Source organism: Phascolarctos cinereus, unplaced genomic scaffold (genome assembly GCF_003287225.1).
Source record: "Phascolarctos cinereus isolate Bilbo 61053 unplaced genomic scaffold, phaCin_HiC Scaffold_2;HRSCAF=192, whole genome shotgun sequence".
Classification (NCBI taxonomy): domain Eukaryota; kingdom Metazoa; phylum Chordata; class Mammalia; order Diprotodontia; family Phascolarctidae; genus Phascolarctos; species Phascolarctos cinereus.
The window spans coordinates 34,564,792-34,590,852 of NW_027555625.1; the positions used below are offsets into that span (position 1 = coordinate 34,564,792).

Here is a 26,061-nt window from a genome sequence, read left to right on the forward strand (position 1 = left end):
CCTTCTTTCCTTCCTGCCTTCCTCCTTTCCTCCCTCCCTCCCACACAGCACTCCAACTCCCACCCCACTCTTTTTGCCTTTGCACAGGCCCATAGTTGGAATGACTCCCTTCTCCAGCCTCACTTCCTGCTTGGAGCTTTCCTTGACCTACACCCCTCCCCCATCCAGACTGACTATTCCCTTCCATTTCCTTTATAACACACACACACACACACACACACACACACACACACACACACACATATATACTTACATATTATGTATCTCCTTATGGTTTTATACGTTGTTTCTCTGGATGGAATACGAGCTGCTTTTGGGTAGAAACCTTGTGGTTGTCTTTGTAAACTTGCTTCCTAGCACAGGTCCTGGCACCCACGGGATGTCTGATAAATGCTTGTTGCTTGGAGAAGGAGGGAGAGGAGAGATGAAGTAGCGGTGAGAGTACTCAGTCGGAGCCAGGAGGCTGCCTCTATTACGTCCTACATATGTCTGACAATGGACAGGTCATATCCTATCTTTTAGCCCCAGTTTATTCATATGCTCACTGGCATGAAGAGGCGGGCCATATTCTCTCAAACCTCTTCCCGCTCTAGATCTGATGACCGTAACATCTTAAATGAGAAGAACAGAAGGAACAAACAAAGGAAGGAAGGAGGGAAGAAAAGAGCATTCTCCTTTAGACCCAAGTCCCCTGGGGACAATATGTCTGGGAGGGAGTTAGAAGCAGTCGAACCCAACTGATAGATAGCCTAGTGTTGTGGGAGGCACATTGTACCAGGAGGCAGGAGATCAGGATTCTAGACACAGCTGCTGGCACATTGTACCAGGAGGCAGGAGATCAGGATTCTAGACACAGCTGCATCATCAGCTATTTGACCTTGGGCAAATCATATTTGCTGTCTGGGTCTCAATTTCCCCGATTCCCTGGACTTCAGCAAAGTTGTGGGTTATGTGGGGCAAAGAAAGAGAGAATAAATTTACTAAGCCTGAGTCCCTTTCAGGCATAAATGAAGCATTCCTTACATGCTTTATGCTGTGTAGTTCAGTAGTGTATAAAAATGCAATCAGAGACAGGAACTTGCTCCCAGGACTCAGACTGCCTCATTTCCCCCCAGCTACTCACTTGTATAGACCCAATGAGCATTTGTGAACTGTACTACACACCCATAGATCAGGGTGAGGGCCAAGGGGACCCAGCCCTGCAGCAGGAAGAAGTATCAGATAGGAGAAGCTATGCCTCTCCCACTTCTTGCCAGGGAAGTGAGAAAAACTCCAAGCTGAATCTATGAAATAACCCAACCCAATAATTGTGGGTTAAGGGACTCTGCTCTTTCTGCAAGAATGCAATAACACCCTAGCTGAATGAGCTCAGACTACATTCAGCGGAGCTTGGCGGGGAGCCCATCCTTCCAAGCTCACATCCTCTGTGGAGTCGGCTGAGCGACCGAGTGAGTGGCCAGCCTGGCTGAAGACCAGAGCAGCATTGACTAATGCTAACACCGCTCCCCACGAGGAAGTCCACCAGGTCTTTCTAGAGAAAGAAAGAATATCTGGCCCAATAGTTCCCAGAGTCATCAGTTCCCTTGGCCACGTTTTTCCTGCACGTATGCCTCATTGCCATTATATTTTATGTTTATACCCACTATCCACCATCCCTGGACATTTTGTATCTTTGTGGGAGAGTGTGCCCCAGATTCGAGAAGGGGGGAGTGGTTGTCACTACTGTTCTTGTGCTATTTGATTAAAAGTCTTTTCTAGGTGGCACAGTGAATAGAGTTCTGGGTCTGCAGTCAGGAAGACCTAAGTTCAAATCGCTGTGTGACCGTGGGCAAGTCATTTCACCCTGTTGCCCCAGTTTCCTCATCTGTAAAATGAGCTGGAGAAGGAAATGGCAAACCACTCCAGTATCTCTGCCAAGAAAACCCCAAATGGGGTCACGAAGAGTCATACATGACTAAACAACAACTTTTCTAAGAGTCTACTGACTGATTTTTAAATGGAAACACATTGGGGGCTTGTGAGCTGCAGTGTTAGGAACAGGCACTCATAGCAATTCTAGGGACCCAACCTGCCAGTGCTAGTAGGAATTGAATTTGTGGAATGATTATAATATTGTAAAGAAAAACAATTCTGAAAGACTTTAGAACCCTTTGATTCGATGACTAGCCAAGACTCTAGAGCACTGATGTTAACTCAAATACAAATAGATCTTTTCAGCTGCAATAATTAAGAAACTGCAAATTAACATTATGTGTGTTTTTATCGGCGTTTTTACTTATTTTGTTAAATATTTCTCAATTATGTTTTAATATGCAAACTGACCTGGAGGTTTTCTTTAGAGGCTGACACCATGTCCCTAAAGTGGTTTGGAAATGGAAGGGAAGGAATAGTGTTACAGAATCATCTCATCCAGGAAAGGGGAAAACATAGCTTCCCAGAAGACTCAGAAAGATTCGTGAGGGAGGGAACAGCTGTAACTTCAGAGGCCTGCTGGTGAAGCATGCCTCCTGAAAGGTGGTAGACCTAGAAATACATATGCAGACATGGCCGATGAGTTTCTAGCAGCCATCCTCTGCTCTGGTGCCCTCTTGTCTGGACCAGACACCAGCCTCTGAGGCCACAAGCCTTTTGTGACCAAGACACAAAAGCACCACTGTTCTTGGTGAATACATTGCTAGGTGCCATCTGTCTAAGCAGCTCCAAGTGTGTTTTGCTTTACTCTCAGGACATCCTCTGCTCTTCACTGCAGCCAGTCACTCTGCTAGGTTCTGGGACAACAAAGGCAAAAGTGAAGAAGTCCCTGCTCTCAGGGGCTTACACTCTCATGGGGGAGGTAATATGGACTAAGGATCATGTTCCCAACCTCCCTCTTCAGCCTCTTTCTGGACTAGCAAACTAAGGGTTAAGGTCCCCATTTCCCTGACCCTCCTTCTTCACTTCTTAGTAGGTAGTTTAGACAACACGCCTGCCCACCCCCTCCACCCTGTTCTGTAGATAACAGGGCAGTCTCCCATTTGTATCATACTGGCTCTTGGTCTAAAATTCAATGTCTACCCCTTTCTTCTCCCTTTTCACCTACTGTGGGTATGGAGGCCAGATTGGCACCTGCTAGCAGTAATTCTCCTCCTTCCCTTCTGAGTAGCAATAAAGTTTGTTAAAAGTTCTCAGAGTGTTCCAGTCTACCTGGCAGACCCCTGTGCATTGCAGAAGGTGAGCAGCAAGGTTTGAACGGATAGGTGGCTTATCTCCCGCACATCCACACCTCCCCATCATCCAGGTCAGCCCAACAATCTTCCCAACTTGGTCCCTTCTGAGCCTGCATTGGTTCCTCAAGGCAATGACAACTTAGCCCTGCCCCAGGCACCCACAGCAGCAGCCACCCAGGGCCATTAGGAAAATCTCCCCCACTCACCTTCCCACCCCAGCTTACCCATCAGGATAAAACAAATGACTGGTAGGGGTGTGCGATCAAAAAAGTTTAGAATCAGTGGACTCTAGAACACGGGTTCTTGACTGTTTTTAGTGTCAGTGTAGTGAAGCTGATGGACCCTTTCTCAAAACACTCTTTTTAAATGTGTAAAATACAGAGCGTGACAAAAGTCTTAGTATAATTTTAATCAAAGTTAAGTGGTTCGGAACACCTTGAAGGAAATTAATTCTATTGAGATAAAGAAATATTTTTCCTAGTCAAGTTTATGGACTCTCTGAAATCTATCCATGGATCCTATGGGAGTCTATGGACCTCATGTTAAGACAGGAGGCATGCTTCATCCACTTGGCTTTTTCCCAATTTCCTATGTGGACTGGTAAGCCAAATTCATTTGGAGTGATCATGAACCTCTTTTAGAGAACTCTGCAATGCTCCAGGCTCAAAGCGATCAGCCCATAACTACTGAATGGTTCCTCACCGGAGATAACTTTATTTGATCAACCTGTGATTATTTACATCATGTGAGGCATAAAGCAGGGAGACCCAGATTGTCCAAGGGGCTCACCATTTTCATGAACTAGATCCAGTGCAGATTCCAAGGACCTCCCTGGAGGTGCTGATTCCTCCTGGAATTTCTCCAACTCTTCATCCTCTTTGGTGGTGGTGGTGCATTCTGCAATTGTTTTCGTGGTGGTTTTGGTTTTGTTTTTGATGAATATTTGTCACAATCTCAGACTCAACACATCCAGAATGGAATTTCCCATCCTCCCCGAGAAACCTAGTTCCTTTATTTGTGCCGATGCTACTCCTCCCTCCCCTTATCTGAGTCACCCAGGATTAAAAGTTGAAAGGGTGTTCTTGGATCCTTCCCTCTCCCTTCCTGCCACATTGTGTCAGTCGCCAGGCCTATTTTACATCACCGGTTTCTCTCACATCCATTCCTCCTTTCCCACCCAAAGCTATTGCCCTAATTTAAGCATTCATTATGACCTCTTTGTCAGTGTTTGCCTGGACTTTCGGTCTCCCTGCTTTTGTTGCCAAATCGAATTCCCTGAGATTTGTATGATTTGACACTGGACAAGGTAAGTAGAAGTAGGAACACCATCTACACGATGACTATATTTCAACAAAAACTGTGGTTAAAGGACATTGAAATCAGGTCAGTTGCAATGACTGACCTTGGTCCCAGGAACGAATGATGGCTTGTGCTTTCCTCCCCTGGGTAGAGCACTAAGGGAACTAAAGGTACAGGATGTTCCATATGTTGTCGAATATCATTTTGTTGCTTGGTTTTGCTTAACTTTTTTTTTTTTGTTATGAGAGCTCAATGGGGCAGCCCGTGCTATGTATGATAGGAAACCAACACAGACAATACATTAACTAAACTTAAATTTTAATGAACTAATTTACAAGGCTGATCATTGTCACTATACTACTCATAAACTTTCAGTGGCTCCCTATTGACTTCAAGATATGCTTTATAGCCTGGTATTTGTCTCTTTGTGATCAGGTTACAATCTACTTTCCCAATCTTATCTCCCACAATTTCCCTTCATGTGCTCTACATTCCAGTGAAACCGGACTATTCAGTGTTGCTTGTCTCATCTTGCTTTCTCCTGTCTCTGTACATTTGCACATGCCACCCCCACTACCTAGAACAGACTCCACTCTCCCTTCTAGCCACCTCCTAAAGGCAGAGGACCCTAGTATTCTTCCATGGAAGACAAGGGATTGGTCCCACGGATCTCATAGACACACACATGTACATATATATTCTGTGGGATTATTATCAAGAAGGGCATGTCATTTACTATAACCAGCATCTGTTTCCTTTATAACCTAGGAGATGTTACCAAGGAAATCTCAACAAGCATTAAGAAATTTTCAGCCTCTGGCCCCCTGGGATAAAATTAGAGAGCAGTTTTTGACTTGGGCGTTCCCTCTTTCCATTTAACCTCAAGATCTGGCTGCCACTTTGAAAAAAAACCTAGGGAGGTTCCCCCATCTCACTGGTTTCCTGCTTAGAGATCTCCACCCCACATATCCTCCCATCCAGAGCCTCCCAGGAAATGATCATTTAATTTAATATCATTGCTTTACTTCTGTGTAGGCCAACAATGTAAATTCTCTTTCTCCTCACTGGCTACATGTGAAATCCACAGGATCACAGAATTAGAGTTTAAAGGGACCTTTGAGGCCATGTCATCTAACTTTCTCATTCTATAGCTGAAAAACTGAGGCCCAGAGAAATTAAGCGACTTGACGCCATGGTCACATGGCTGGTAAGCAGCTGAAGCAGGATATGAACCCAGATCTTCTGGACTCTCACCACTTGTACCATGTTGCCTCTCAACAACTTTATTCACTCCGCATCCCAACCTCCCCTTAAAGTATTTGATCTTCACAGAATCATAGGATATCTAAAAGGGACCTCACTGAACATTTACTTCAATCTTCCCATTTTACAGATGAGAAAACAGAGGCCAAAAAGAGGGCAAGTGACTTGCCCACGGTCCCACGCGGATGGCATATAGCCTCAGTTCAACCCCCAGTCCTGACAATGGCACTGTTGCCCTAACACCCATATTGAAATGTAAATTAATTTGTAGGTACATTGACATTTTTCTTTAATAAGTTGGCAGAGCTGATGACTAGGGTGTGACAAACTCCACCCTCCAGGCTGGGGAAAGGACCATGATTCCAAAAGCCTAGGCTATTTCTTCCCCACCACCCAGAAAATACAATAGCCAAACGTCTGATTATTTTCTGGGATGGTCCCAGAAGTTGCTCAAGGACCCACAGTTAAAGGAGAGCCAGAACTATAAAACTTGTCTCCTGAGCCTCCAATTGCCTTTCTGAGATTCATTCCATACCCACAGGAAGTGATGCTGAGAGACAGGTTAAGTTATTTTTTAAAAAAAAGTTACACAGCTCAGAATTAAACTCAGGTCTCCTGGCTTTGAATCCAGAGTCTTCCCTATTATATCATGATGATTTGGGGGGTTCCTTCCCACTTTGAGATTTAGGGGTCAAGAAGCACTAGGTCCTGAAAAGGAAGCTGACTCAAGTCACCAACAAGGGAGGTGACTGCCGTAAGGAGCCCCAGAGCATGAGGACTTTGAAAATGCCTATGTGTAACAAGTGCCCAGAGGCCACAGCTTCAGTGATGCCAAATGTTCTCTCCCCAGTTCTCCTCAACCATGCCAGTAGTTAACACTTGAAATCCCACCATTATTGATTTATCCCTTTAAGGATCAAATTTGTAATTCAGTCGTTTTCAATTTTTTTTTTCTTTTTGGCGAGGCAATCAGGGATAAATCACTTGCCCAGGGTCACACAACTAGTAAGTGTCAAGTGTCTGAGGCCGGATTTGAACTCAGGTCCTCCTGACTCTGGGGCCAGTGCTCTAACCACTGTGCAACCTAGCTGCCCCTCTTTCCCATTCTTTGTGACCCCATTTGTGGTTTTCTTGACAGGGAGAGTGGAGTGTTTTGCCATTTCCTTCTCCACTCATTTTACAGATGAGGAAACTGAAGTACACAGGGTTAAGTGACTTGCCTGGGGTCGCACAGCTACAAAATGCTGAGGCTGGATTTGAACTCAGGTCTTCCTGACTCCAGGCCCAGCACACTACCCACTGAGCCACCCAGCTGCCCTTAAAGCACAAAAATGCCTGTTAAAACTACAATGTTCTGGGGCAGCTACGTGGCACAGTGGATAGAGAACTGACCCTGAAGTCAGGAGGACCTGAGTTCAAATCCAGCCTCAGACCAAACACTTAACACTTACTAGCTGTGTGATCTTGGGCAAGTCACTTAACCTCAATTGCCTAAAAAAAAAATTAAATTAAAAATTAAAATTTAAAAAAAATTGAAACTACAATGTTCTTAAGAGGAAATAACATTTAATACTTGTTAAAGTCTAGGGAAGGCCAGAAGATTATGGGAGGCAAAGGCCACAAAGATACCCAGAGGAAAACAAGCATGGGGTCCATCCAAGGTGTGAGCATTGAGTGGGTCACTTCATCACTCTGTGCCTCAGTTTCTCCATCTGCAAAATGAGGGGAATGGACTTAATGGCCCCTGAGATCACTTCTAGCTTCAAACCTATGACACTGTGATCCAGCCCTGGACTCATGGTCCCTCGAAAGACCTTGAGCAACAGTAATAGCTAGCATGATTATAGCACTTCAAAAATACTATTTCATTTGATCTTCACATCATCTCTGGGAGGTAAGAACAACTATTATCTCCATTTTAGGCTTGAGGAAAATTAGACAACAAAGGTTAAGTGACTTGCCCAGGGTCACACAGCTAATAAGTGTCAGGGGCCAGATTTGAACTCAGGTCTTGGGCCCAGTGCTCTAAACAGAATCCTAGCTCTAGAGCTGAAATACCCCTTCCAAGCTATTGAGTCTATACACTCAGTTATTTTTCAGATGAGGAAACTGAGACCCAGATAAGTGAAGTGACTTCCCCAAGATCACATAGCTGGTAGGTGCCTTCCACCCCTCCCTGCCTCTCTCTCAAACTGGCATCATGTCAAGAAGTGCTCATTTGGAGTCCTGATTTCCATGGCAAGCAGCTCCCAGAGCCTCCAACAGCTCATTTAGGGAGCGATGGAAAAATCTTGAAAATGCTTCCTATCCCTTGGGCCTCGAACAGCACCCCACTGGAGAAGGAAGCTGTCACCTTGAAGTCACAAAAAAAAAGGATGTTCTGGAGTATAGAGGGCTGGCTTTGGGGAGCTGGAGGGCTTAGGCCAGCCGGGTCTTACCTGTAGCTTGTACTAAGCCTGACAGCTGGCTCACCACCCCCTGCTCTGTCTCTTGAGAACAGGATGCAGGAAGGGAGGAAACGGATGGGTACAGGACAGGACGCAGGAAAGAATGTAACAGACAAGGTACAAGGAAGGAAGGAAATCACCTAATTAGATTTGTACTTTTCATGAATAACAATGTTACTGTTGCTTGATCCAGTACTATGTAAGCCTGAGCCCTCAGATCAATAAACAGAGTTTGTTCTTCGCTGCTCTCACCTGGCCCGTGGTTCTTTTTCTCTTCACATTCTGCCGGCATCAGAGCACAGCCGGGGATGCAGGTGCTCCCGGCACTGCAGGAATGAGGAGAGGCCAGGCTTATTTCAAAGTAGCAGCACTGTGAGCTCTGGTTAGTATGTGTTCTCGGGGCCAGAGAGTGTGGGAGGGCCCTAGGGGGCTCACTCCACAGCTTTGCCCTACGTCAAGAGGGTCAAGTATGTGCTTCCATATTTGGGGGCAGTGAACTGTGGGCAGCCTGTCTCAGTTATCCCCCTCCAATCCAATCCAATAAAAATTTAGTAACACTCTTTCATTCTCTAAACCGAATCTTTCACCAAATCCTGATAAATTCTCTCTTCCTAATATAGCTCAGATTTGTCTTTTCTTCCCCCCTTCACTGTTATAAGCCTAGTCAAGAATCTCATCACTTACTGCTCTCAACGCCTCCAAGGACCTTCACTGATCTACCTCCAGCCTCTGGCTCTGGCTCTCTGGTTCCTCTCCTGGCGTAGGCCAAGCTACCCTTGAACCATGGTTCTTTCAAGTCTGATCACAGAGGGAGAAGGTACAGGGCATCACAAAGAACATTGCTTGATGCTTGGGTATGTCCCGTAACCCGGGTGTCACAGGATCATAGGATCGTCAGTTTCCTCAGGTATAAAATGAGAGGATTGAACCAGATAGACTCTGAAATACCTTCCAGTTCTAGGCCTATAATCCTACGTGTGGTGGCAAGCACTTACTGAACATTTACTATGTGATAGACACTGAAGATGCAAACAACAGTCCTGCCCTCAAAGAACTTCTATTCTAATAGAAAGACAACATGTAAATTGCTGGATATATACAAGATAGTGTCAAGACACTATTAGGAGACACCCTGTTTTCCAGAGCTAAGGCCTAGCAAGCAAGCTGTGCCCTCAGTTTGGCATAACAACAATCCTTCGTGCTCACCCTCTGGATGATCTCACCCTCTGGCAGGTTATTATATTGCTTTGGCCAGTACCAGGTGTTCTCTGAGCTTGGATAAGTGCCCACTATGTCTATGTTCCAGTTATGAAGCCCTGCTGTGAATCAGACTTGTCTCATTGTTATTATTACCCCTCCTTGTCAGGCCTACAGCTCGTTGTGTAGCCATTGGTATAAATTTTGAGATCTCCCCTCTAGGGGCAGGGCACCGGCACATGTATGTAATTTGCCTCCTTGCTTGCAAGAACTTTGCCTCACTTTGAAATTAAATTTTTGTTTGATTCCTGACTGTCCTGTCTTTAGCCTGCTCTGTTCGGCTCCAGCCATCCGCAGGTTAGTGGCCGGTTGGTCCAGTAGATAATAGAGACAGGATATCTAATGGAAAATTAAGTGAGAAGGGAAGGTGTTCGTACCTGGGGTGGGCTGGGTGAGGGTTGGGGAGGGTGGAGAGGCCAGGAAAGGCCTCTGAATGTGAGGCTTAAACTGAAGGGGAAGCCAGGAAGTGGAGGATGGGCTGGAGTGGGAGACACTCGAGTTCCAGGTGAGGGGATGAGAGATTAAGGACAGTGGCTGTATGAGTGGAGAGGAGGGAATGTATGAAAGCATGATGTACTCAAGGCGAAAATGACAAAATTTGGCCATCCAAGACTTCGACTGCATGTGTGGGACGTGCAAGAGGAAGTCCTTAAAGATGGCAACCACGTTGCAAGCCTGGTTTATTGGACGGACCGTGGCAGCAAAGGTTCCGGACAACCATGCAGGGAGGTATGGAAATACAAAGCAGAAGCCAAGCAGAGGTGTTCTGAGGGCAGCGAGGCGGCTCAGTGGATAGAGCACCAGGCCTGGAGTCAGCCAAGAATCAAGTTCAAATCTGGCCTCAGGTGCTTATCAGTTGTGTGACCCTGGGCAAGTCATTTTACCTCTGTTTGCCTCAGTTCCCTCTACTGTAAAATGGGGATCATTATAGCACATACCTGCCAAGATCATTGTGAGGATCAAATGAAATAATATTCGTATAGTGCCTGGCATACAGAAAGTGCTATTTAAATGTAGTTATTATTTTCATTAGCTGAGTAGGCCCAAAACAGCACACTGGGCACAAATATGGGTAAAAATCCAGTGCAGGGACCATGGTCTTTTGATGATGAAGGGCTCACAGCCCACAATGCAACCCTACCCCACCTCTGTTTTTCTATAGTTCTTGGGAAGGGAAAGTAACCTGGGACTCCCCTGTCTCTCTATGAGTCCGAAAGTTCCGATTTTACTGCTGCCTATTAAAAACCACGCTTACTGTTGTTAACTTAGCACAATGTGTGTGTTAATGCTTAGATGTTCCATGAAAGGGTGACTGGGCAAGGGCCAGGAAGGGAGAGGAGCTAAAGTATTTGGGGTTTATTTTTATAAACTCCCAATCTGCATCATCAGAGTGAGGTTCCAGCTTGGATTTCAGCTGCCTCATTTTACAGATGAGGAAGTGAGGAAGCTGAGGTGAAGTGATGTGCCCATTGTCACAGAGGTAGTAAGCGGCAGAGCTGACTATGGAGCCCAGCTCCTCAGACCCCAGCTGCAGGGCTCTTTTCATGGTGTCCAGATGCCTCTCACAGGTCGGACCTTCTTGGTCCTTAGAGAAGGACATCCACCTAGAAGGGGCAACAGAATTTCACCCATTATACCCTTCTGTTCCTAGGATAGGAAGAAAGGAGGATGAGAATGATAGTTTTAGAGCTGGAAGAGATGTAAGAAGCCCAGTCTCCTCATTTCTCAGATGAGGAAACTGAGGCACACTGAATTTCAGTGATGGTTAAGGATCCCACAACTAGGAAGTATTCAGGTAGCATTTGAACCTGCCTTCCATTCCCCCACTGTGGCTCTGAGGAGAAGAAGGGAAGGCTCGCATTCCTACAAACTCTTTAAGAAGGGATATCAGTCGAATCCACAGAGCTAGAGTCCTTTTTCCAAAAGAAATCCTGAATCATTTCCATCTTCTTGGCCCAGAGAGACGGGAGAATGTGACCTTGCTACCTCAGAAAACTAGGTCTATGGGGGCTAGCCACGAGGACAGGGGTGAAAAAGGACAACTACTTGCTATTCCTATTAAGGTAAGTCAGACAATGTATTCATCGAAACCACAGACCAAGCAAACAAATTCCTCCTTTCATTTTAGATAGTGCCATGGAAACTCCTCAACCAAAGGAGAGGTAGGGAGGCTGGAAAATTAACAAACAAATCCCAAACACATTTTTGGGTTTCACTGGATATTTTGTATCCCATGCCAACTCTTTACCAAGAGGTGCCCTTGTCAGCCAACCTTAACTGGGAGAGGGAGGCAACCTGTGCCCAGCTGTGCCAAGACTTCCTGTCTCCTGGTCCTCAAACTAAGAGGCTCCCCTCTTCCCTGACTCCTTCCTGCATTTCCAGGGCCCTGGCGGCATCACCTTCTTTAGAAGGAAAAGACGCCAGCTGCAACAGGAAGCCTACCGCTCATGCCTCTCTAAAAAAAAAAAATTAAAGTCAACTTCCACTATTGGTAAGTACCTCGGAGGTTCCTCATGATCCATTTCGATCATGAGAAATGAAAAAGGCCTGCATGAACTAACTAGTCATTTTCTAACCACCAAGGGGAAGTCTGGGCATGGGTAGAGGGAGGGGGAAAGGAACAAGATGTAACCAGTTTTTTTGGTGTTCTCCCAGTCAACCTTTCGGAGGTCCAAGAAAGAAAACTGCTTTCCTTGAATTCAGTTTGATTTTTATGTATTTGGGATACCTTGAGCTGAGGTTGGCTCAGTGGATAAAGCACCAGGCCTGCAGTCAGGAAGACCTGAATTCAAATGCAGCCTCAGAACTTAGTAGCTGTGTGACCCTGGGCAAGTCACTTAGTGCTATCTTTGTCAAGAAAACCCCAAATGGGCTCAGAAGAGTCAGACATTACTGAACAGCAATCCTTAGCCGAGCCCTGAGTCATAGAAATGGATCTTACCTTTGGATATTACACCCAAACCAGTCTAATCCAATAAGCATTTGTTAAATGCCTACTATGTGTCACGCATTGTTCTAGGTACTGGGGATTCAAACACAAATGAAAAATAATCCCTACTCTCTAAAAGCTTACTTTCTATGGATGCTGTTTTTGTCTTTCTTTGTGTCCTCAGGGCTTAACATAGTGCCTGGCACATAGTAAATGCTCAACACATGCTTACTATTTAATAATATTTGATAGTTTACTGCTACTTTTCTTAACATGACATTTCGTTAAATGCCTTTGCTTTAAACTGTGTCCTCTGACTGAATGGCTGACTGTTCACTTCTCAGCCAAAGGCCACAATCTGTTTATAGCAAAGGCATTTAATAAAATATCACATTAAGAAAAGCAGCAATAAAACAACCCCCACCCAAAGTTGGAGCACTTTCTCCCAGAACTGCACATGCCCTCAGTGCCCAGGAAGCCCATGTGGCTGGGGTCATTCCACCCTGGTCACTGGAGGGGCAGCTCTGGGTTACAGAAGAACGGTCCAGAAGTGGAACCAAGATAGCTACAGCTTTGGGTCTGTAGTACATAGCTGGCTGGGCTGCAGTCGGATTTGTCCTTTATCGGGTGGCATTCCTCAGGCTTTGGCTCTAACTGGGGCAAAGTGTTCGCGCCTGGAATGTCCAAAAAAAACAAGCCAGCTGCTCGAGACTGAAAGTGCAGCCCTGGCTCACCCTGGGCTGCCTCCGCTGGAGGTTAAAAATAACATTGCTCAGGTTCTTTTCATCTGCTTACCACAGAAGGTCAGAAAACATGTCTTCTCACCTCACCCATGCTCCCGCTTTAGCTGGCAAAAGTGTGGGGTGTGTGGGGGGTGGTGGACTGCGGCGGAATGATGGTGTCTCTGAGCAGATAAATGCCACTCCGTCTGAGGGGCCAAGGGGAACTGGAATGTAGTAGGACCCTCTCTTACCGTCTTCCCTTTGGAGGATTCTTATTTCATGTTTACTACAATCATAGCTTTAGAATTGGAAAGATTCTTAGAAGCCACTTAATCCAAACCCTCTTTTTTTTCTTCTTTTTATATATAATATTTTATTTTCCCCAATTACATGTTAAAATTTTTTTTAATTTTAAATTTTTAAAAAAGTTTTGAGTTCCAAATTCAATCTTTCCATCAATCCCTCCCTCCCTTCCCCACTCCCTGAGATGTTAAGTGATCTGATAGAGTTTATACATGTACAATCATGTAAAACATTTCCATATTAGTCATTTTGTATGAGAAGACTAGAATAAAAAAAGAATGAAAGAAAGAAAGTGAAAAATAGCATGCTTCAGTCCATATTCAGCTAGTATCAGTTCTTTCTCTGGAGGCAGATGGCATGAGTCTTTGGGATTGTCTTAGATCACTGTTTTGCTAAGAACAGCTAAGTCATTCACAATTCGTCATCATACAATATTGCTATTACTATGTACAGTGTTATCCTGATTCTGCTCACTTCAGTTCATGTGAGTCCAGGTTTCCCTGAAATCATCCTGCTCATCATTTCTTATAGAACAATAGTATTCCATTACATTCATATACCACAACTTATTTAGCCATTCCCCAGTTCATGGACATCCCTTTGAGGCCCAAATTTTTGCCACCACAAAAAGAGCTGCTATAAATATTTTTGTACAAATAGGTCCTTTTCTGGGTTATGTCTTTGGGATATAGACCTAGCAGTGGTATTGTTGGATCAAAGGGTATGCACAGTTTCATAGTCCTTTGGGCATAATTCCAAATTGCTCTCCAAAATGCCAACCCTCTGTTTTTACAAGTGAAGAAACTGAGGCCCAGAGAGTTTAAATAATTTTTCCCAAGATCATATTGTAGGTAACAGAGCCAGGATATAAGCCCAGATTAGAATTTTTGCTTCTTTGCTATACTACTCATTCAAGCATCATCTCACTAGAGGGAGTAGTGGGAGGCAGCAGGTAGCTAGGTAGCTCAGTGGATAGAGCACTGGGCCTGGAGTCAGGGAGACTTGAGTTCAAATCCAGCCTCGGCATTTAGTAGCTGTGTGACCCTGGGCAAGTCACTTAACCCTATTTACCTCAGTTTCCTCATCTCCCAAATGAGCTGGAGAAGGAAATGACAAACCACTCTAGTATCTTTGCCAAGAAAACCCCAAATGGGGTCATGAAGGGTTGGACACTACTGAAACTCCTGAATAATAATAACAAAAAGAATAAGACATAAGCTCATCCTTTATAGCCTCATTGAAGGCATCTGCAGTACAACTCCAGTGGCAGAAAGGACATCAGAGATGATATGTCCCTCATCCTGTTCCCAGATGGGTTTGATCTCCTCATCCAATGCTCTATACACAGCTGTCAATGTTCTGCAAGGCTTTAGGGGCTGGCTTCTAAAGTGGTTATTCTCTAACCTGGTACACTAGAGAAGAGCCCTGGTTGTCCCACCCTAAGATTATAGAGCTAGAGCAAGAGGTCAGCGAGTGGATAGAGTATTGGACCTGGAGTGAGTTCAAATTTGGCTTCAGACATTTACTAGCTGCATTACCCTGGGCAAGCCACTTAACCTCTGTCTACCTCAGTTTCCTCCTCTGTAAAATAAGGATAATAATAGCACTCAATCCCTAGGATTGTTGTTCATGTTGTCTGAGAGAGTGCAAGCTCATTTGGGAAGGAAAGAAGCATTTATTAAGCACCTACTATGTGCCCGGTACCGTATGAAGTGTTTTTAAAATGTTGTGGGGTAGGTCTCTATTTTACAGTTGAGGAAACTGAGGCAAGTAGAGGTTAGTGACTTGGCCAAAGTCACACAGCTAGTAGTGAGGCTCCAGGTCCGGCAACCTTAGTCTAGCTGCCTCTTTAGAGAAGGGACTGTTTCATTTTCACCTTTATATACCCACTACTTAATGTATGGCTTGATGTATAGTAGGCATTTAATAAATGCTTGTCAATTGACTGATTGATTGAACATTCCCATTTTACAGAGGAAGAAACTGCGGGCTTGCAAAGGTTAAACTGTCGTGGTGCCTCGTAGAAGGAAATTTACAGGACAGCCCCACTGCCTCTAGGTGTTTGCTATTTGTCTGTCACAGGGAAAAGAGAATAAACACCCACCCAAAATACTCAAGTTCCAACACAGCAGAAAACTGCGACCTCATCAGTGCGTTGGGGAGGAGCGGGTGTCCACCGCTCAGGCTGCCTGTCTTGGTGTGTCAATGTGATGGAAAAACCCAGGGCATGAAGACCGATTAATATATTCCCCTGCAGGGAATATATTTTTTTTTAATTGGAAATGACGTGAAGCACAGAAAACAGCACCAGAAAGCAGAGGGCTATAGGCTGATGGCTCCATGGAAGGAAAAGCATCTCTACTCAAACATTGAAATGGACTGGAAGACAGACGAATGGAAGGATGTAAAGGAGTAGCTAATGGATGACTGGGTTATCAGAAGAATAATAGTTCACATTTCTATAATGCTTTAAGGTTGGCAAAGCACTTGACAACTCTTTCATTTTATCTTCCTAACAGCCCTGGGAGACAGGTGCCTGATATTATTCCCATTTTACAGATGAGGAAACTGAGGCACACAGAAGTGATGTGACTTGCCCAGGGTTGCCCATCTAGAAAGTATCTGAGCAGGATTTGAACTAACATCTTCCTGACTCCAGGACTAGCAATCTCTCCACTGCACCACCTAGCTACATGAACGTGTGTTAAGTGTATGTGTGACATGAATGCATGTTAAATGTAAATAATTGTGAATCTGTGATACATAGGATCATGGATTTAGAACTTGGAGGTCTGTAGACCCAGACCTTAGAGGTCGTATTACCCAACACTTTTTGTTTCACAAATGGGGAACTGTGGCACAGAGAAGCAGAAAGAGGAAGCGATTTGCCCATGGTCATATGGCCAACTGAGATTAGCACCGTGGTCTCCTGGACTGCAGGATGCCGGGCTCCAAAGCATTTCGCCCTCCTTTGATAGGAGAAAAGCCAGAACTGGGCTGTAGGAATCTATGTCCCATTCTTGGTGCTTCCTAGATATCAGCACCTCACCGTCTGAGTCAGGATGAAAAATGGTTCAGAAAGCAACTGACTTTGAGACCAAATTGGCTCCTTGCGACTCCCATCCATTATGTCTCCTGCTCATTGTGGCCAAATACCCAATTTTACATTTATCTGCATGGATTTGGCTACAATTCAAAGGGCTGAAAGAGGCCAGGAAGCTCAGTATTGAAGTAGGAATCCAAGCTGGGGACGTCAGCCGCAAAGACAAGATACTGAGCGTGTTGGCAAACTGACTGAGTCAACTTGTTTCCAAAAAGCTTCTGGTCTTTATGATAGCTAGGGATGCTTTCTCCTCCCACTCTCTGCTGACCAGTTCATGTAGTAACAGACCAGACCCATCGTATTCACTCAGTAATATAGGCAGTTATAATAATGATAATAACAATAGCATTTATATCGTGCTGAAAGCTTTACAAAGCACTTTACATACATTACCTCATTTGATTCCCTCAAAATTCTGGGAGGTAGGTGCTTTTATTATCCCTGTTTTACAGATGAAGAAACTGAGGCTGGGAAAGCTTAGTTGACTTTCCCAGAGTTACACAGCTAGTAAGTGTCTGATGCAGGATTCAAACTGTGGTCAGACTGACTCTAAATCTGGGGCTCGATTCATTGAACCATCTGGTAAGTTTGTTGATTCAATCAATAATTAATAAACATTTATTAAGTATCTACTATGTGCCAGGCATTGTGTTAAGCACACAGAAACAAATCAATGTCACTGCATGTCATTGGGAACTTTCTCTCCCTCTTCTTCCTGCCTAGATGAGCACATCACTATTATGGAATATCTAGGTGAAGTGAGACAAAGCAAAGCTGTTGGTTTGGACTCTACTGCTCAAATGGCTAGTAAAGTCATCTAAGCTGTTGGTAAACCTTAAGGCAGAACAAAAGAACTTTGGGCACATAATGAGAAGGCAGGACCCATTGGAAAAGACCCTGATGTTGGGAAAAACTGAAGGCAAAAAGAAAAGGACGGCAGAGGATGAGATGGATAGGTAGTGTCATGGAAGCAACAAACATGAGCTTGGACAGACTTTGGGAGATAGCGGAGGATAGAAAGGCCTGGTGTGCTATGTCCATCAGGTCACAAAGAGTCAAGGACATGACTGAATGATTCAACAACAACAGAACAGAGAGACCCCAAGAGGAAACCGAGAAAATAAGACCCACTCTACAGTGTCTACCTGGAGCAGCCTCAGAGAAGCCTGGAGTAAGATTAGAATGATCCCTTCTCATTTTAACTGCCTAGAGCATGGGAAGAGAGATCAGGAGGTAGTTCCTTTTGCCTCTGGCTCTGAGGCCACTCAACCCCTTATTCGGCCTCAGCTGTTGTCATTGAGAAAGAAGAGGTTGTCTGCTTCTAGACCTTTGACCAGAAAGTAAGTGATCAAAACAGAAGACAGACTGCAGGTGGGAACTTCAGAAAAGACACCATGTTGTGGGAAGGCTGAAGGGGCCAGGAGCTCTAACCAGATTGGAAATCAAAGAATCTGGGCTCTTGAGCACATGCTGTCCCCCTCATTCAGAATCCTCTACCCTTCCATCAGATGGATTTGGGGTGGCTTCTGCCTCGGGCTTAGATGCTAAACAATGGCCAGTGGGACCAAGAAGGTGGGATGAGGCCCATCCTGACTCGGTGGCAGCAGATTGAACGTTAGCCTTCTCATGCCAAGTTTAGTGAGTGGGGAAGGATCGCAGAACCACTGATTCCGAATTCCAAGGTCAGAAGGAGCCTCATTCACTCATCCGTCTGACTCACACCCAACATAACACACCTGGTGATTGTCATGATTGCTTGATAACTATTGCTCATTCAGCCCTTGCCTGAAGACCCCCAATGAGGGAGAACTTGCTCTTGCCTTTTGGATCGCTCGAATCGTTAGCAAGTTTTTCCTCACACAAAGCCAACATTTTTCTCTTTGAAACATCCACTTTTTGGCCCAATAGAACAAACTGAATCCCTCTCCGATGTGTCAGGGCTTCAAATATTTAGAGACAGCTGTCATCCCTCCTCCACCCCAAACCTTCTGTTCTCTCTTGTTGAACGTCCCGTTTCCTTCAAGAGATTCTCACATGGCGTGGACTGATCCTGATCCCAGTCTCCTTCTTAAACTGGGGCACCCAGAACTGGACTCACTATTTCAGATTTGGGCTGACCAGGGCAGAGGAAAGCCAGACTGTATTCCCCTAATAGAACAGAAGTTTCCAGAGGGCAACAATGGCTTTGTATCACCAGCACGAAGCATAGTGCCTGGCAGCAAGGAGGCATTTAATAAATGTTTATTGAATAAATAAATGAATGAAAACTAGGCTTCTCAATTACATTGGCTATTTGGGCTGCCCTATCACGCTACTGACTCATATTACCATCTGCTTTGCCTCTGCACCCTAAGGATCATGGGACATTCCCATCCACCTTGCAGCTGAAACCTTCCCCATGTGTTGTCTTCCCCATTACAATGTGAGCTTCTTGAGAGCAGGGGTGCCATACTCATCTGTTTGTATCTCCACGGCTCAGTGCAGCGCTTTGCACATACTAAGTATTTAATGAATGTCTCATTCATTCATTCATTCATTTAATGTTGAGCTTGCAGTCCACTAAAACCCCTACATTATGTTCCAGCCTCAGCAGGTCACGGGCTTGCTCCCTGAGAAGAAAAGGGGATGCTGTGGAGGGTTCTTTCCTCAGTTTCCTCTACTGAGAGCTTACGTGGGGGGCAGGCCCACAGAATTCCTTCTGGAAACAATTCCCTCCCAATTAATCTGTGTGTAAATCCCGCCTTAGGAAGAATCCAAACTATGAAGGCACAGAGCTTTGCCAATCACCTCTTTATCACAGTGATTCCCTGGGCCTGAATTAAAACTCAATAATTAATCATTCAATAACATGAAGGAACATATAAGAGTACTCTGGAGAGGAGCTATGATGTTCAGCGACTGTATTTCCAGAACCAAAAATCGGGACACAGGATCTGACAAAGACCGTTTCCTATAGAGGCATAGGTGCTTTTCTTGAAATGTACGCTTCATTTTGTCTTTGTCCAGTTTTCTATGGAAAACACAGCGTACAGTTCATTTCTTGATCTCTACAGATGTCAGTGAAAGGACCTCAGCTCCCTTTCAAACACTGAAGATGATAAAGCACATTGGATGTAAGACATTTTTAATTTCGCCCCGTCGGAATTTTGAAAAACACAAAGGATTCACAGTAGCACATAAACACTTGACACAATTTCCTTCCACTTTCTTTGAGGTCCACTTTCCCAAGGTCCCACCCCAAGGACCTATTCTGGCTTCCAGCCGTCCAGAACCACCCTTAGGGTTGCTGAGTCATTTTTCAGTTGTGTCCAACTCTTCATGACCCCATTTGTGGTTTTCTCGGCAAAGATACTGGAGTGATTTGCCATTTCCTTCTCCAGTTCATTTTACAGATGAGAAAACTGAGGCAAACAGGGTAAAGTGACTTGCCCAGGGTCACACAGCTAGTATCTGAGGCCAGATTTGAACTCAGGAAGACGAGTCTTCCCAGCATTCTATCAACTGAGCCACCTAGCCTTCTCAACCTAAGGCTTAGGAGTCACTTCAAAAGGTAATGAATTTCAGGCTGCCCCCTAACATTCTCTTGGGTCCCACCTTCAGCCAGAGGGTCCTATCCAGATCTCCAGCTGTAGAGCACCACCATAAGTAAGTACCCCTTGGGGAAAACACAAACTTGGGATCACAGATTAAGAACTGAAAGGCACCTACGAGCTCATCTACTCCAACCTTCATTTTATAAGGAGGGAAACTGAAGCCCAGGAAAGCTCTAACTTGCTCTAGATCACCCAGTGGGTGGGATTTGAACTCAGCTCCTCTGACTCCAGAAAGTGTGGTCTTTCCACAGTACCACGCTACCCCCTCTTTGCTTTAGCATTGAAAAATTCGAGCAGGTCTTTTAGCACTGAGCTACATCAATTGTTTCAAGTGCCTATGAGAGCCCAGCTTAGCTCTACAAATACACCAATGCTCCAGCCAGCAGAGATTAGGGAGAGCCTCATCAATGCCACTATAAATATATGCTCTACGTGAAGTGCCACTTGGCGTCCTCTTCCTTCCCGAAAGCAGCCACTCCCTCAACGTGGCAGACTGGTACATGAAGGCAAACAAATCCTTCTCTCCTCTAACCTTCGGAGGCATCTTTGCACACATCTGCATCTTTGTGTGAAGCCACTGGTTTTCAGCTAACGTTCACACAGAGCGACCGGCACGTGTGGCTAGTTAAAAGAAATCCTTTGTTGCCGTTGCTCAGCTATTTCAGTCGTGTCCGACTCCCTGTGACCCCATTGGGGGTTTTCTTGTCAAAGATACTGGAGGGGTTGGCCATTTCCTTTTCCAGCTCATTTTACAGGTGAGGAAACTGAGGCACAGAGTTAAGTGACTTGCCCAGGGTCACACAGCTTGCAAGTGTCTGAAGCCAGATTTGAACTCAGTAAGATAAGTCTTCCTGACTCCAGGTCCAGCACTTTATCCACTGCATCACCTCATTGCCCCTGATAAATACTTACACGAGTTTCCGTATTAGAGCAATGTCACACTCCCCTTCTTGCCTACTTTGTGCTAAAAAATCAGAATCAAGCCAAATATTGCCTTTTTAATTGTATCCTCTAGTAATATGGCTGTAGGACAGTACTGTGTTACAAGTGGGCGAATGTAAAATATTCTGTACCCCCTGATGATACTGTGCTATTCAAGAGATGTTTTTAATGCCGTTCTTCTAGACAGACTTTTGTTTTCTCCAGATTATAATTGAGAGGCTAATAAAAGGGGTCAAGTACCATACCAGTAAGAGAATGCTGTTTTTGTGGGATTAAAAAAAATAACCTCCTGGGGGATGGGGGATCTTTTCATGGGTTTTTGTTTTGTTTTTGTTTTGGAGACAGTGAGCTGAAAGGCTGATGTGTATAATTTTGTTCAGAGGCTGCCACACCTGGGAAGGCTGTTGCTGCTACTGATGCCTAGCAAACTGCTATTGGCTATCTAGATAGATAGATATAATTTGAATTTTTGGAAAGTCTATGTGATGTCATCTTCGGAAAAAGGATCCCACTTATACTTTGTTTCATTGCCATTGTACAGAAATTAACAGCCATATTGGTCTAGAAATATTAAACTTATTTTTTCCTATTTTTACAGGGATAACACACTGCATTAAATATGTAATTTTTTTTACTTGTGTTTGATTACAGAAACTAATAAAATATTCCATAAATAATGTAAAAAATAAGTATATGCTATACAACTTCAAAAGACTTAGGAATTCTGATCAATGAAATGACCAATCACCATTCCAGGGGATTTATGATGAAAAATGCTCTACCCCGCCTCCTGTTAAAGAAGTAATGGATTCAGAGGACAGATTGAGAGGATTTTATTTTGGGGCATGGCCAATGTGGGAATTTGTTTTGTTTGACTTTACATGCTTGTATCAAGGGTTTTGTTTTTCTTGATTTCTTAAACTGGGGAGAGGGGTTGTGGGTAAGAGGGAGAGAATGTGGATCTTCATGAAAATAAAACTGAATTTAAAAACATAGATATATGTTACATATATCTATATATTTATATGTTTACTCCCCCATTACAACATAAAGTCTCCAAAAGTAAGAATTATTTTTCATATCATATTGCTCTTATTTTTTAAAAATAATTTTATTCAATTTTTAAAATTTTCAGTTTTGAATTTTCTCCCTCTTTTCTCCTCCACTTCCTTTCCCCATTGAGAAGGTAAGAAAAACAAAACCTGTTACAAATGTATACGGTCATGGAAAACAAATTCCCTCATTAACCATGTCAAAAGAAAGAAAGAAAGTGAGGAAGAAAGGAAAGAAAGGAAGGAAGGAAGGAAGGAAGGAAGGAAGGAAGGAAGGAAGGAAGGAAGGAAGGAAGGAAGGAAGGAAGGAAGGAAGGAAGGAAGGAAGGAAGAGAACATGTCTCAGTCCATATTCTAAGTCCATCATCTGTCTATCAGGAGACGGGCAACATGTTTCATCACGAGTCCTTTGGAATTGTCATTGATCATTGTGTTGATGAGTTTCTAAGTCTTTCAAAGTTGTTTATTTTTAAAACAGTGTTATTATTGTATAAATTATTCTCTTGATTCTGCTCACTTCAATCTATATCAGTTCATACAAGCCTTCCCAGGTTTTTCTGAAATCATCCCCTTGGTCATTTCTTACAGACCAATAGTATTCCATCACATCTCTACTCTAAATGTTCTATTTGTGCTCAGCCTACAGTAGAGCCTTTTGAGTTAGTATTGGTCTGATCAGCCATGGTTGGACAGATGGTACCTTGACCCCAACAAAGTGATGTCATATAGGTCCTCTTCAAAAGCAAAGGACAACTAACCAATTCCATCACATTCATTATGTATCATGACATATAGCATTCCCCAGTGGATCGGCATCCTCTCAGTTTCCAATTCTTTGCAACCATGAAAAGAGCCGCTACAAATATTTTTGTACATATGGATCCTTTCCCTTTTTCTTTGATTTCTCTGAGGCAGATAGGTCTAGTAGTGGTGTCATTGAGTCAAAGATTGCATGAAGTTTCATAGCTTTGGGGGCGTAGTTCCAAATTGCTTAACAGAATGCTTAGGCCAATTCCCTCTCCACCACTGACAGCGCATGAAAGTACCTGTTTCTCCACATTGTCTCCAGCATCTGTCATTTTGTTAAATTAGCCAATCTGATAAGTATGAGGTAGTGCCTCAGAGCTGTTTTAATTTGCTTTTCTCTAAGTATTAGCTATTTAAAGTATGTTTTCATATGGCTGTCCATAATTTATTTCTTTCTCTGAAACTGCTTATTCATATCTTTTGACCATTTATCAATTGAGGAATGGCTCTTATTCTCAACGTTTGACCCAGTTTTACCTATGTTTTTTAGAAAGGAGACCTTTATCGCAGAAAACTTGCTGTAAAGATTTTTTTCCCCCTAAATTCCTGCTTCTCTTCAAATTTTAATTGTATTGGCGTTACGTAAAAACTATTTAAATTTTTTTGTAATCAAAATTGGGCAGGGACTTTTTTGTCTTGATATTCCCAGGCCTAGCATAGAGTAGGTGCTCAATAAATGCTTGTTGACTGATATGACTGTTGAATATGACTTCTCCATGCTTGGAGGTCCAGGGACCCTGACTGCTCCTCCACTGCGTGTGACTGCTGCCATAATTCAGGCAACAAGTCTCTATCAGTGCCTTTCTGCTCCTGCTGCTGTCCCTGGGGCTGAGCCAGGGGAGTGGGTAGGTAGATTGTGGGGAGGGGGGCATGGCTTCAACCCCACCAGAAACCTCAGGCAGATGGTGGTGTAGTAGAAAGAGTACCAGGACTGGAATCAGGAAGATCTGAGTTCAAATCCAGCTAGGTGATCCTGGCCAAGAAATTTAATCTCCTCTGCCTCAGTTTCCTCAACTGTAAAATGGGTGATGGTAATAGCAGCCACCTCACAGGATCATTGTGAAGATCAAATGAGATAATATTTGTAAAAAGCATTTAGTACAATCATGACCTCAGGCAAGTCACTTAACCTTGTTGCCTCAGTTTCATCTATAAAATGAGCTGGGGAAGGAAATGGCAAATCACTCCAGCATCTTTGCCAAGAAAGCCCCAAATGGGGCCATAAAGAGTCAGACATGAGTGATGCCTGGAATATAGTAGGTGCTATATAAATGCTTATCCAATGACTGTGCTTTGTGCTCTCTGCACCTACCAACACTACGTCTATCAATGGCCTTTCCTAGGCCTAATACAAAGGGAGTGGTTCAGAGCCACCACCTCCCATTCTCAACGAGGTCCATAACCCCTCAGCCCCAGAGGATGCCTACAATCCCTTCAACAGGGTGCCAGTGGGGGCATGGAGACCCATCCAAAGTCCCAATAATGGCCTCGCCCCTTCAACTTCGTTAAATGGACCCGGCTCCCTGGATTCACCCTCCATATTTAGGCAGATTCACATCATCTCACAAATGAGAGATAGTAGATAACGTCACTCTGGAAAATATTTTCCGAGTTTCAGCGAGGCTGGCTCGCCCGTGCTGTGTGTGGCAGGGTGTGGGCAGTTGGGGCTGGGGGGACAGTTGGCCCCTTTTCCACAGGAGCTGCTTCCTGGGATGATGGCTGCAAGGGCCAGGCCAGAAGCCAGATGATTGGCCTGGAAGGTGCTGCTCCTGCCTCCATAACACACACAAGGGCTAAGAACCTCCATTCTAGGGGTGGGAACCTTCGGCCTCGAGGCCACATGTGACACTCTAGGACTAGGGCCTCAAGTGCAACTTGAATTTGTCAAAGGACCACACTTGAGGAACTAGAGGGCCTCATGTGGCCTCAAGGTGGCAGGTTCCCCGCCCCTGCTCTATTCTAATCAATCAGTGAATCCACAAGCATTTATTAAGCCCTTACTAAGTGCCAGTCACTGTGCTAATCAGTGTGGATACAAAGAAATCCCCATCACCTTGAACCCTGGTCTTCCTCTATCCACTGTGCCCCCATCCCTATATAAAAGTATATTTTTTAGAGCACCATTGTGTGCAATTCCACCTCCCCCCCCGAAAAAAACCCCCAAACCAACCTCACAATCTCTGCTTTCAAAAACAGTGTACATTCTAATGGGGCCATCAATGTGCAGTTGTCTGGGGGTACCAGATGTCTACGGAGCAGATGAGGACAAGGACTGTTTCCTTTGTCTCAATACATGTTTCTAGACTGACTCTGACAGTGCCCCGTGAGGCACAGTTTGAAGGAACCAGGTATGTCCAGTCTCAAGAAGAAGACTGAAATAGGGTGGGTAGCTGTCTTCACGTATTCAAAAGGCTTTCAGGGTCTGTATGTGGTAAGCACTTAATAGATGCTTACTGATTGACTGAAACCATGCCATTCAGACGTTGGAAAGGACCTTATAAGCCATCCACTCCCACCCCTTCTCGGATCCCTGGAGGGAGTAAGTAGCAGAAACAGGACCTGAACTTGGATTTCCCGATGTCCAACATAGCCCTCTCTGCACTGTATCAACTAACACTGGGAGTGATGCCGACATGGGGCCTGCTTCCCTCAAAGTGCTTCATCATTCCTTCTCCTTCCCTTGCTTAGGCCTGAGATTCGCCTACATTGTTGTCTCTATTTAGGACGCAAATCCATCCCTCCCCACTCCCCAAACTCCAGGACCAGAGGACCCAGGAACCCAGTTGTTTCACATTCAAAATCCAGGTGCTGCGGCAGGGGAGGGTGGGGAAAGGAGGGGAGGGAAGGGAGGATGGGCTCCATTCTCTCTGCCCCATGGAAAACAAGAAGGCGAGGCTGGACACAGCCAGCCTATTGTCTGTTTCATGGACTCAGATTCCCCGTGGAGCATCCGCTCTGGGTCTGGGCTATTCAAAGTACCAGTAGCCCTCGACCTAGAACAATAAACAATGCCCTTAGTACAGAGCCTGGTGCTGGGTTGGGGGAGTTTTAGAAATACATTCACACAGCATCTGGTAACTCAGCTGAACTCAGACAATAAGGTCCAGTATCTCAAATTACACTCACAGCAGCTTTCTT

General features: G+C 44.6%; 1 long non-coding RNA gene across 2 annotated transcripts in view; it reads right to left on the reverse strand.

Annotated features, from left to right (window-relative positions):
- Nucleotides 1-203: 203 nt before the first annotated feature.
- Nucleotides 204-26,061, reverse strand: part of LOC110196364 (uncharacterized) — a 37,053-nt gene continuing 11,195 nt past the window's right edge. The window contains exon 3 of one of the 2 annotated variants that reach the window (XR_002321168.2): nucleotides 204-400. This is a non-coding gene — a long non-coding RNA (uncharacterized LOC110196364). Of the gene's footprint in view, nucleotides 401-3,460; nucleotides 4,104-26,061 lie in introns of those variants that run through there. The other variant, XR_013484435.1, reaches the window with a different exon arrangement.